Raw genomic sequence first — 12,500 nt, forward strand, 5'->3', positions numbered from 1 at the left:
ATTAAAGTGGTGTTTGAGGGGCGTTTTGTTTAATTTTTTTTTTTCTATTTTGAAAAAAAGGACTTTGGCAAATATTCACAAGTTCCTACTTGCGTCTCCGGATTCCGGTCTGATGTTCCGACTGAACCCCCTCTTCGAGACCCTGTGCATAGCGTGATCTAGTCGGAAGACAGATTTAACTGTTATTTGTATATAAACTTTCCCAGACGCCCAGGTAACTAAGATACACAAATTAACATCCTCCTTTCATAGATTGAACCTACAGCAAACGAAAGTAAATATTTCAATACTACATAATCAATACGTCTACTACGTTTCGATTACTTAATATAAACATTGTCAGATGCCACCATGAAAAGATTTGATAAATAATAATATATAGATAGCAATTTTTTAAGAGCTGAAAATCAATTGAACGTATCCAACGAAATGAAGGACAAAGTTCTGAATTCAGTAGAAGTTGTACCCTGGACCCTGCGGGATGAAACAAAATTGAACACCATACAACTGCTGGATGACCTGGGGCACATACTAAATAATGTGACCTGGGAGTCAAGTGTTTCAGCGTTTTCAATATTAGACACACCGACCCTGTAAAACAACTGATACAGTGTTTATTTTCTTTTATATTATTTGCTAACGAAGCACTAAAATTGACGAGTCTCCAGATAGACTTCCGATATACTGTAATTAGCCATCAAATCTCGCTTAATTGAAATCTTTCACAATTTAATGAAAGTACACAATACATAACAATATCTTATTTCATCTAAAGAGTCGAGATGGTCATGGTAGCCTGAAATATATTTGGTTATAGCTCAGTTTCCTCATGATCGAACTGGAGCTATAAACAACAGCATTTTTAATACTCTTTGAATCACTTGTACCAGAGTCACAAGGTCAGAAATTTGTGCGGAAAGTGTAATTGTCGATTAAATTAACGCAAATGCTTGGAAGACTTTTATCCAACTCAAAAGGATGATCAGCAGAACTTGAACACTGAAAGCATTTTGTCCTGCTTTGTAACGACACTGCCAGATAGCTGCCTGATGTAGCTATAAATAATTTCATATAATATATGAGGTACAAAAAATTCCCTTGGAACAGAAAGAAAAGGCCAATATAAGTAGCGTTGTCGATTTTATATAAGTGTTTACATTCCACAGATCAGCGATTGATTACTGCTGTTTTTTTAAAAACATGCATGTATGCGCGCACGCACACACACACACACACACACACATACACGCACGCACATATACACACACTAACACATGTACGCATATATATATATATATATATATATATATATATATATGCGCGTATACATCGAAATATATACATACATATATATATATATATATATATATATGTGCGTACATCTATCTTTATCTATATATCTATATATCTCTGTCTCTCTGTCTCTCTGTCTCTTTCTCTTTCTCTCTCTATACACACACACACACACATACATATATACATATGCACTCATGTGTATAGCAGAAGAACAAAAACGATTGTGCTTATTCTATAATCCCTAACTCCACTGCATTTACATCGTTAATAATCAGAAAAAGGCATTTCACATCCCATAAAACCTGTCGTTTGTATGTGTATGAAATGAATAATATCCAACAGGTGCCTAGAAATGTACATAACCATGTTCATGTATTTACATACCGAGAAATCATGTTGCTTGAATGTTGGTTCACAGATGCATAAAGTAGAAATTTATACAGATTTTGCATTATGTATATCTAATACCTCTGTTACCGCATAAAGTTTACAAACTTTCTCAGGAACAGTTTGGATCTTAGCAAATAATGTTTAGCTATAAATTTCAATGAAATGTCTTACGGTTTATTTTTTTTTATTGTATTCTCTCTTTCGATGTAGGTATTGTTGTATATGCATGAAATTCTCACTCGTTCTCAACCAATAATTTACCTGTAATACACGTGTTCTTTTTGTAAAATACCGTAAAAATTGTCAAGTAAATTAGTTTCATTCTTAAATATACAAACATATACATGTATGTAGTCTTGCAGCTCTCTCTCTCTCTCTTTCGCTCTCTCTCTTTCTCTCTCTCTCTTTCTCTCTCTCTTTATCTCTCTCTCTCTCTTTCTCTCTCTCTCTCTCTCCTTCTTCGTACATGTGTTTGTATATATATATGTATACGCATGAATACACGCATACACACATGTATAATATATGTACACACACAAACACAAACACACACACATATATACACACATACATATATATACACATACATATTTATAAAGAAACACACACATTTATAAATAATAAGTGTCAACGAATGAAACTCTCGGACATTGAGTCACTCAGTTACATCTGTTGCATATTAATATATATATATATATATATATATATATATATATATATATATATATATATATGTATACAGATAGATAGATAGATAGATAGATAGATAGATAGATAGATAGATAGAATATACACATAGTCACACGAACACACATATCTATACGATTGACGTAGGCTGATCTTTCAGAACAGCTGATGTTAGCTACATGCGGAGCTACATATATCAATGAGTTAGCAAGAGAAATAAAAAGATAAAAGAAAATTATTAGTCGAAGAAATTCAATACATTATGAGATTGCTGATGTATGAATGAAGGTATTGCGCATTTCTCATTGGATGTGTGAGTGTGTGTGTGTGTGTGTATCTATCTATCTATCTATCTATCTATCTATCTATCTATCTATCTATCTATCTCTCTCTCTCTCTCTCTCTCTCTCTCTCTCTCTCTCTATATATATATATATATATATATATATATATATATATACACACACACACACGCACACAAAGGATAAGTATATTAAAAGGGGGTCTGTGGGAAAACTCATTTAAATAAAAGTGTGGGGAACCACTGTGAAAAGTTTGGTAACCACTGCCTTAATTTTAGCACCCCTAGGAGGCACCTTTTGTGCCAGTAGTGACGTGCACGCTGTTCGAAGCATTTGAACCGAACAGCACCATCACAGGTGATGGACGCATACCTATCAATTCTTATCAATGTATGTTATGGCTTGCTATGAAGAAATATACATAGTATACTTCCCAGTGCAATGATTTACCCTGGGTTCTATAATTCTACTAAGAATACCCTGGAGCTGGGTTCCCGAACTGTAGATACCTTTCTCACTGTTTTCCATTACAGACTTCGTAGATGCCCCTGCAAGGCGTGACGATCGCAGCCTTCTCTTCCACACACTCATCGTAATGTGTGTAGTATTCTCTCTGATGTGCATTCCACCGCTGATATTATTTTAATCTTGGTAAGACGTGGTTCAGTTGCCCTATTGTGGGCAGTCATCAAGCTATGACCACAAGGTATTTTATTTTCTCACACACAGAAGGCACAGACTTGATTTTGTGGTTAAGAAGTTTCGCTTCGTAACAATGTTATTAAGGGCTTAGTCCCACTGTGTATCACCTTGAGTTTCCGATGTGACTCCGGAACAGGTAACACATTGTGAGTGAATTTATTGAATGGAAATCGGGCAGAATCCTTTTGTATATTTTAGCATCGAAGTCGAAGGTTTTGTAACTAACGGGGACAGCAATTGAATATCACCTAAAGAAATACAACTGGATCCCGTTATACAGGTAAACCGCTGCATAATCAAATTCCTGTATATATGAAGGACTATGTTGTATGGAAACATGTGTAGTGATTGAAAAATAACTGCCTAACCGTACAACCTTGCTGACTCTAACATATTCATATATATATATATATATATATATATATATATATATATATATATATATATATATATATATATATATACATACATACATACATACATACATACAAATATACATACACACATACGTCTGTACTTGTGTTTGTGTGTCTGTGTGTGTACGTGTATCTTTTTATCTATCTATCTATCTATCTATCTATCTATCTATCTATCTATCTGTGGCTATGTGTGTGGGTGTGCAGTCCTTTACGTTTATGCGTCTCTCCAATTGACAACTGGTGTTAGTACCTTTATATCCTTGAAACGTAGCAGTTCAGCATAGAGTGTTCGATAGAATAGGTACTAGCCTAAAATCAAATGAAAATAGGAAGGGCGATTTGATCACTTAATTCCTTCACAGTGATGTGCCGGTCTCTGCAAAACTTAATACCTAAATCAAGTAAATCAGTACAAACCTCACTAGAATTTCCTACATATCGCTCTTTCTTTCAGTCAGTAAGGTGTGACCTTAATAAAGTTCGACTGCTATTTCTAGCTGATTGAGCGACCACTAAGAGACCTTCCTCTTTGAACTGTCATCAAGATGAACGCAGGTATATATGTGCGCAGGTGTGCGCGTGTATGTGTATGTGTATGTGTGTGTACGTGTGTAATGTGCATAATGTATGTCTGTGTGTGTGTGTGTGTGTGCATGCTTGTAATGAATGTATCCTGATGTCACCATATATATATATATATATATATATATATATATATATATATATATATATATATATATATATATATATGTATCTGTATATATATATATATATATATATGTATCTGTATATATATATATATATATATATATATATATAGTGTATGTGAGAATGATTACCTGTTGGACGCTACACCTGGTGTACACTGGTAGTGAAGCTCAGGTAAGAAAATCGTTATTGCCGTCGTATTGTTACTACAGTAAAAATATCGCAATGCAACACAGTTTTATCTCTCCCTTTGCTCTTTCTCTTTCACTTTCTCGCACTCCCATCCCACCCCACCTCTCTCTCATACACGTTCTCCTTCATTATGGCCTATAATTCAATTCCTTTGTCAACTATTCGTTCAGTCATTCCCTTTATCCCTGAAACATCTTATATTTCTCTCTCTCTCTCTCTCTCTCTCTCTCTCTCCCTCTCTCTCATTCACTCACTCACTCAATCTCTCTCTCTTACACTCTCCATTTATCTATCTAACTATCTATTACCCTATATGTATACACACACATGTATACACACACATGTATACACACACATGCACACTCATTCACATATGTATACACACATACATACATACATACATATATATATATATATATATATATATATATATATATGTTATTGTTATACATACATACATGCCTACGTATGTATATATATATAAGTATATATACTTTATATGTATATAAGTATATATATATATATATATATATATATATATATATATATATATATACACACATATATATATACACATATATATTTACACATATATATATATATAAACGCATATATATATATATATATATATATATATATATATATATATATATATATATATATATATATATACCGATATATATGCATTTACATACATGCATACATATATGTGTGTGTGTGTATATATACATATACACCGCACACGCTCATCAACTCCATGTAGTATTATCTCTTATTATCTTTATTCCACTTCACACACTCACCCCCCCCCTCTCACTTACACACACACACACACACACACACACACACACACACACACATTTTCACTTCATTTCTGTTAAATATTCCAAGCAATATCTGCACCATACACTTATTAAGATGTTAAATTATAATTGTTAAGTCGAGGAAAATCGATTGAATTATATTTAGAGAACAAAGAAGAAAAGCAAAACTATCTTTTTGCGTCTTTCACACAAAGACGTGTTTTATAGAAGAAAAAAATCACAAAAGATATTTGAAAAACAAACAAAAGCATTTGTCCGTTTTCATAAATAAGAAGGGATAGCGTTTGGGTAAGTGAGGATAGAAATTCCATGGAGTTAGAATAAATATACTGTTGGAAGGTTTTTCAACATGAGACGTGTTTGATGACAACATCACTTGTGTTTCTAACCTTTAGCTTTCAGCTATGACGTGTGTTGTCGAATGGCAATGTGTATTTGAGTTATTATACGTTGTGTACCGCTATGTTTGTGTGCGCGTTTGTGAGTGTTTTTGTGTGTGTATATGAGTGGCTATGTACGTATGAGCGTGCATGTTTTTGCGCGTGTGTGCATCAGTGTGCACTGGCGCGTTTCTGTGCTTGTGAATGCATATTCATCTCCCTCTATGGGTGTGTGTGTCTGTGTGTATGTATGTTCATGCACGTATGTGCATTTTTGAATGCTTTTCTGTGTTTGTGTGCATGTGTACTGGTAGATGTATACGCATGCGTGCTATTTTGAGCGTGTGTGTGTGTTGTTACATGTATATGATTTGAATGTGTATGTGTACATGCGTGTGTGTTCGCGTGTATGTTTGTGTGCTCATGTTGTTGCTTACTTGTGTAATTTTGTGTGTTATATGTTTGTGTTTGTTTGCGTGTGTGTACGTTTATTTGGCTACTTGCACCTTATGTACAACCTACTTCCTGTGTATCTGTGTATATATGCGCGTGAGCAATTCTCTAATTGTATAGACTGGAATTTGCACATGTATACATATGTGTGTGCACCATTGTTTGTGTGTGCGTGTGCGTGTGCGTGTGTGTGTGCGTATGCTTTATGTGCTTCTGGTTATACGTGTTTCAATGTATACGTTTGTATATAGTCTTGTGCATATTACTGCGTGTGTTTGTGTGATTGTGTTCAGGTATCCATAATGCTCCTTGTGTGTATGACTGAGTTTGTGCTCACGCGAGCATGTGTGTGTTTATCCTACTACTCTGTGTTTATATGAATGTCTTCTTGAATGTGCACATATGTGTGTACTCATATATGTGTTTGTGTATGGTCTGTATCTGTGTGTATGTGTTTACTTGCGCGCCTGCGCGAGCGCTTCGACTAGTGTGTGTCATCAAATATTGATAATTCTTGTCCTTTCACTATCAATGCTGAATATTGTCATTCTGTTTCAGTCTTACTTTCTCCACCTCGTCTTTACCCTTCTTACTCTTTCTGTTCCACTCTCACTCTTTCTCATTCTTTCTCACTCTTTCACTCTATCCTTCTTCCTCTCTTCCCTCAAGCTCCGTCGCCAGTATCGGCAAGGCTTGAGGAAGAGCGATGAAATGACGCTAGCATTTATTTTTTTTACATGAGTCTACAGTGATGTTTGACTGCAGATACACCTTTGATTTGGTAGTCCATGTAATGTCTTTCTCATTTGGTGCCCCCATGGCTAATAATAATAGTAATAATAATAATAATAATAACAATAATAATAATAATTACTGTTGCAGCTACTGTTGTAGGTGTTATTATTATTATTATTATTATTATTATTATTATTATTATTATTATTATTATTATTATTATAGACGCTGCACAGTATACAATATCGTGAGGATGTTGATTAAAAAATATTGTGTCTACCGGGAGTTTGTACTGTTTGTCAAGTCACAACAAAGAGCTGAGACAAACAGTACTTTACGCAATATGTGTGCAGTTCCAAGTAACTCCAACTTTCGCAATACATCTAAATTATAGGGTATTTCTAAGGTTTTCAGATGTTTTTGCAGATTGGAGGGAATTGAATCCAATGCTCCGAGAACAATAGGGATAACCTTTGTGTTCGACTCTCGTAGCTGCCACATCTTAGTGATCTCAATTCTCAGATCTCCATATTTGAGAATTGTGATCACTATTATTAATCCGATTTTTGTAATTGATGTTTGTGTAATGCTGGGGCCAGCTGTCCAAAATTAGTGTACTGACGCTGCACCTTCAGTTGTGAAGCACTTTTCTAAGTATTCTTGCGGTTCCAAAGATTGTTGTTTTATGTTAAGTGCCCCACCCTGATGCTGTCCCTTATTTTTAGGTTTCAGTTCAGCTGTTCACGGTACCAAGTTCCCTTACAAAACTGGGGAGACCTTAAACTTTTCCATTGCCCAGAAATATTTTTATTTCCCATGCCAACAGCTCATATCTCCCAGACTTCATCAATTCTCTGTCACAAATATTATTCTCAACTGGATACGAATCAGACATCTTTAGTTGACTTTGTTAATCACCATAATATTTGATTTGTGATTATGTTCAATTCCATGGTCATATTGTACCATAAAACCCCCTAAAACCTTGACATGATCATTTCTACAACACCTGGTTTGTGCTTCTATCACTGGCATGCTCTTTGAAGACCGTATTTTCCAGATAAATCTCAATGAGCGATTTTCACTGTTATCATGGCTTCCCTTGTATTCTCACTGTGTCGACTTGATGCACTGGCGGGTGGTATTATTATTATTATTATTATTATTATTATTATTATTATTATTATTGAGTGAGAGAGCAGTGCATGACATCAAACTGACACTGGGGTAAAATATACGAAATCTAGTATGCACATTATGACTACACGTCTAAAGAGGGTACACCAGGCACAAGTATTACAACCATATATGCGCTCCATAGTGATCGCATATCAAGATAAACTGTGCATGACCTTGCAATTATTATTATTATTATTATTATTATTATTATTATTATTATTATTCGCTGACCAGCACATTTCATCCATCGTTACGTTCTGAGTTCAGATACCGCCGAGGTCGGCTTTGCATTTTATCATTTTGAGGTCGATAAAATAAGTACCAGTTGAGTACTGGGCCAATGTGGTCGACTTATTCCCTCTCCCGAAATTTCTGGCCTTGTGCCAAGATGTGAAACCATTACTTCTGTTATTGAGTTCAAAATCTGCTGAGGTTGACTTTGTTATTCATCATTTCAGGGTCGATGTTATTCATCATTTCAGGGTCGATGAAATAAGTACCAGCTGAGTAATGGAGTCGATGTAATCGGCTGTTCCCCTCTCCCAAAAGTTCAGAAATTGTGCTGGTAGTAGCAAAAATTATTATTGTTGCTATTGTTGTTTTGGCTTAGGGTGGTTGATTGCCAAGAAGAGATGTGAAAGCAGAATCCTCAGAGCGTTGAAGAAAATGCCTTGGAGTAATCCTTTCGGCTGTTCTGAGTTCAAATCCCACCGAAGTGATATCTGACTTTATTATTTCGCTGACCAATAAAATAGAATACTAATCAAGGGATACACTCCCTAGAATTGACCAGACTCTTGTCATTTAAAGCTACTGCTATGTGCATGAATAAGAAAATATGTCTCCTATTATCACTCTTGATTGACAGAATTGTTACAGCGTCTGATTAAATGCTTTGCGGCATTATTTCCTGTTCTTTACTCCCCAAGTTCGAATTCTGCCACGATCAGCTTTGCATTTTATCTTTCCGGCGTCTAATAATTGTTTCTATTATAGGCACATTGGCTGAAAATTGCTACGAGGGGTTTAATCGATTAAATTGACCCAATACTTGACTAATACCTAGTTTCACTTTTTCTAATATCTATCGTCCCTTTCAGTCAAGATGATGAAATGTAACTTTAGGAGGTTTGATTTCAATATCTAATACTTTGTGCAATAATTTTGAAGCACAACTCTCGTTCGTCCATTTTGAAGCATGGACATTTGATCGGTCAAGTCCAGACCGATGCAATTCACGAGTGCTTTGTTGTCTTGTAGCCCAAACTTATAAAAGCTATATGAATATATATAACTTTTATTTTCATAATACAGTTCTATATTTAAGAGATGAGGAATTATGTACATTATTTACATTATTTACATTTGACGGATATTTCCCCAAGACACCCGATGAAGGCTAGGTGGTATATCAGCCGAAACGTTGTATTAACAACAAACAAGATGAGGGCAAATATCCGTCAAATGTAAATAATGTAAATAATGTTTTATTTTCATGTAAATACAACTAATTACGCCTTAATACAGTCGCTTAATTAAGCAAAGTAATAAATGCTATTATATTTCTCAACTACTGCATAATTTTCGCAAAATGGGATAGTTATGTTAGCTATGGGCATAGATGAGTTTTCGACCGTAACGGATTTGAACTATTAAAATGGAACTACTATAATTTTGTATTCCTGTGTGTGTTATATAGAAACACATACCTAGCCGCTAATGATATGGGTTTTCCCAAATCTCTCGGATTCTCATGGCCACGTATATGTTAGCCGAGCATATCTTCTAGATCTACGAACTGAATTGCAAAGAAGCGTGTACCGTGCCACGACAGTTTACATATTTGAATAAAATTATCGTTTCGACATTAGTTACAAGGGCAAAAATGACGTGGTGTATTGATAAATAGGCAATAAATAAATATTGGGATTCAAAGCTACATGTATTGTTGTCTGACAACATATTTTGGGGAGTGGAGATATACAACATAACATAAGGACAAATAACTCCGATCGTTATTCGAAAATACTAAACAAAGAGAAAAGAAAAAAAACTCACAAAACCTAGAAGTATTATTCTGTATATTCATACCCTACGCTTTATTTGTACCCAACCTAGTCGTTTGTGTATATATATAAATATATAAATATATGCAAATACATACACAATAGATAAGAGCTAGTATTGCTCAATATATTTTTCTACTCTAGGCACAAGGCCCGAAATTTTGGGGAGAGGGCCAGTCAATTAGATCAACCCGAGTACGCAACTGGTACTTAATTTATCGACCCCGAAAGGATGAAAGGCAAAGTCGACCTCGGCGGAATTTGAACTCAGAACGTAAAGATGGACGAAATACCGCTTAGCATTTCGCCCGGCGTGCTAACGTTTCTTATTTCTTCTAGTGCTCACAAGGGGCTAAAATAGAGGGGACAAACAAAGACAGACAAAGGATTAAGTCGATTACATCGACCCCAGTGCGTAACTGGTACTTAATTTATCGACCCCGAAAGGATGAAAGGCAAAGTCGACCTCGGCGGAATTTGAACTCAGAACGTAAAGACAGACGAAATACTGCTAAGCATTTCGCCCGGTGTGCTGACGTTTCTGCCAGCTCGCCGCGTTTAGAATTGCTCAATAAAGAAAACACGATATATCCTGTATTTTTATGCACTATATAAATATATGTGTGTATGTGTGTGTGTGTGTGTGTGTGTGTGTGTGTGTGTGTGTGTGTGTGTGTTTATGTATATTGGGAGAGAGAGAGAGAGAGAGAGAGAGAGTGAGTGAGAGGGAGAGAGAGAGATTACGGAGATGTACTTGCATAGCAAGTGATCTCATCTGAGATGGTGTGCTGAAACAAAAACAATTACAGCGTGGAAGATGTTTATAGGCCATTTAAAAACACACAAAAATCGTTAGATTCACGTCAATATTTAAATTTAATTTGCCAAAATATATTTGACGCTTTGAAACCGCGACCTGTTTACTGACAAAATTTTGTGCAGCACGAAATGTTGTGAAAGAACAGGTCACGGTTTCAAAGCGACGAAAATATTTTGACAAATCTAATTTAAATGCTGAAGTGTATCTAACGGTTTCTGTTTTTTGAAATGACTCCTAAACACCTTCCACGCTGCAATTATATATATATATATATATATATATATATATATATATATATATATATATATATATATATATATATATATGTGTGTGTGTATATATATATATATATATATATATATATATATATATATATATGTATATATATATATATGTGTGTGTGTGTGTGTGTGTGTATCTGTGTAGGTGTCTGTCTCTGCATCTATGAGTATGTCCTTGTGTGTGCCAGTCTACGAAATATTCAGATACATACACACGCACGCAGGCATATGCACGCAGCCGTACATACACATACACGCACACACAAATATGAATTGTAGTATTGTATTGAGCATGGGTGTGGCCAGTTCGTGTTGTTAAATGCACATTAGACACTTTGTAAATATTTGAACATAAGACAGCTTCGTACACTTTTGTGAGATTATTTTCTACACTGACATTACGTATAAATCAAATTACGTATAAATCTTTTTCATTGCCTATTTTCAACTGCTTGGAAGCTAGTCCACAAACGCGTACTCACACATAAACACACGCCTATTACACACACAGAAACACATACAGACTACAAATTCTCGACTACTTGTTAAAACGATGTATGTGTGTGTGTATGTATATACATACGTCCATCATTTTAACACGTAGTTCAATATTTATGGTGACTGTGTGTGTTTGTGCGTGTGTGTTATTTCGTATTCCAGTTCTGTTTATACGAAACCATTGGTATCATACGGCAACAGTCCCCATATCTCAATATATATATATATATATATATATATATATATATATATATATATATATATACATATATATATATATATATATATATATATATATATATATATATATATATATATATATATATATATATATATACACACATACACAGACATATATATATATATATATATATATATATATATATATATATATATATATATATATATATATATATATATATATATATATATATATATATATATATATATATATATATATATACATATATATATATATATATATTGATAGAAAAGGTAAGACAACAAAAGTAAGAAAGAGTCCTAGATATTATGTAAATAGAGGAGTTTATCTGTAAATAATGTGACA

The 12,500-nt window shown here is 34.4% G+C and overlaps 1 protein-coding gene across 3 annotated transcripts in view; it reads left to right on the plus strand.

The window, feature by feature from the left end:
* LOC106870527 (BAI1-associated protein 3) overlaps positions 1–12,500 on the plus strand; it is a 1,021,331-nt gene that overhangs the window by 6,917 nt on the left and 1,001,914 nt on the right. Inside the window, exon 1 of one of the 3 annotated variants that reach the window (XM_052968681.2) lies at positions 4,609–4,678. The exons of the other annotated variants lie outside the window; for them this stretch is intronic. The gene's annotated coding sequence lies outside the window, so the exon portion shown is untranslated. Of the gene's footprint in view, positions 1–4,608; positions 4,679–12,500 lie in introns of those variants that run through there. 3 annotated transcript variants of the gene reach the window in all.

Source organism: Octopus bimaculoides, chromosome 6, assembly GCF_046866305.1.
Source record: "Octopus bimaculoides isolate indiv1 chromosome 6, ASM4686630v1, whole genome shotgun sequence".
In the NCBI taxonomy this organism is placed as follows: Eukaryota; Metazoa; Mollusca; class Cephalopoda; order Octopoda; family Octopodidae; genus Octopus; species Octopus bimaculoides.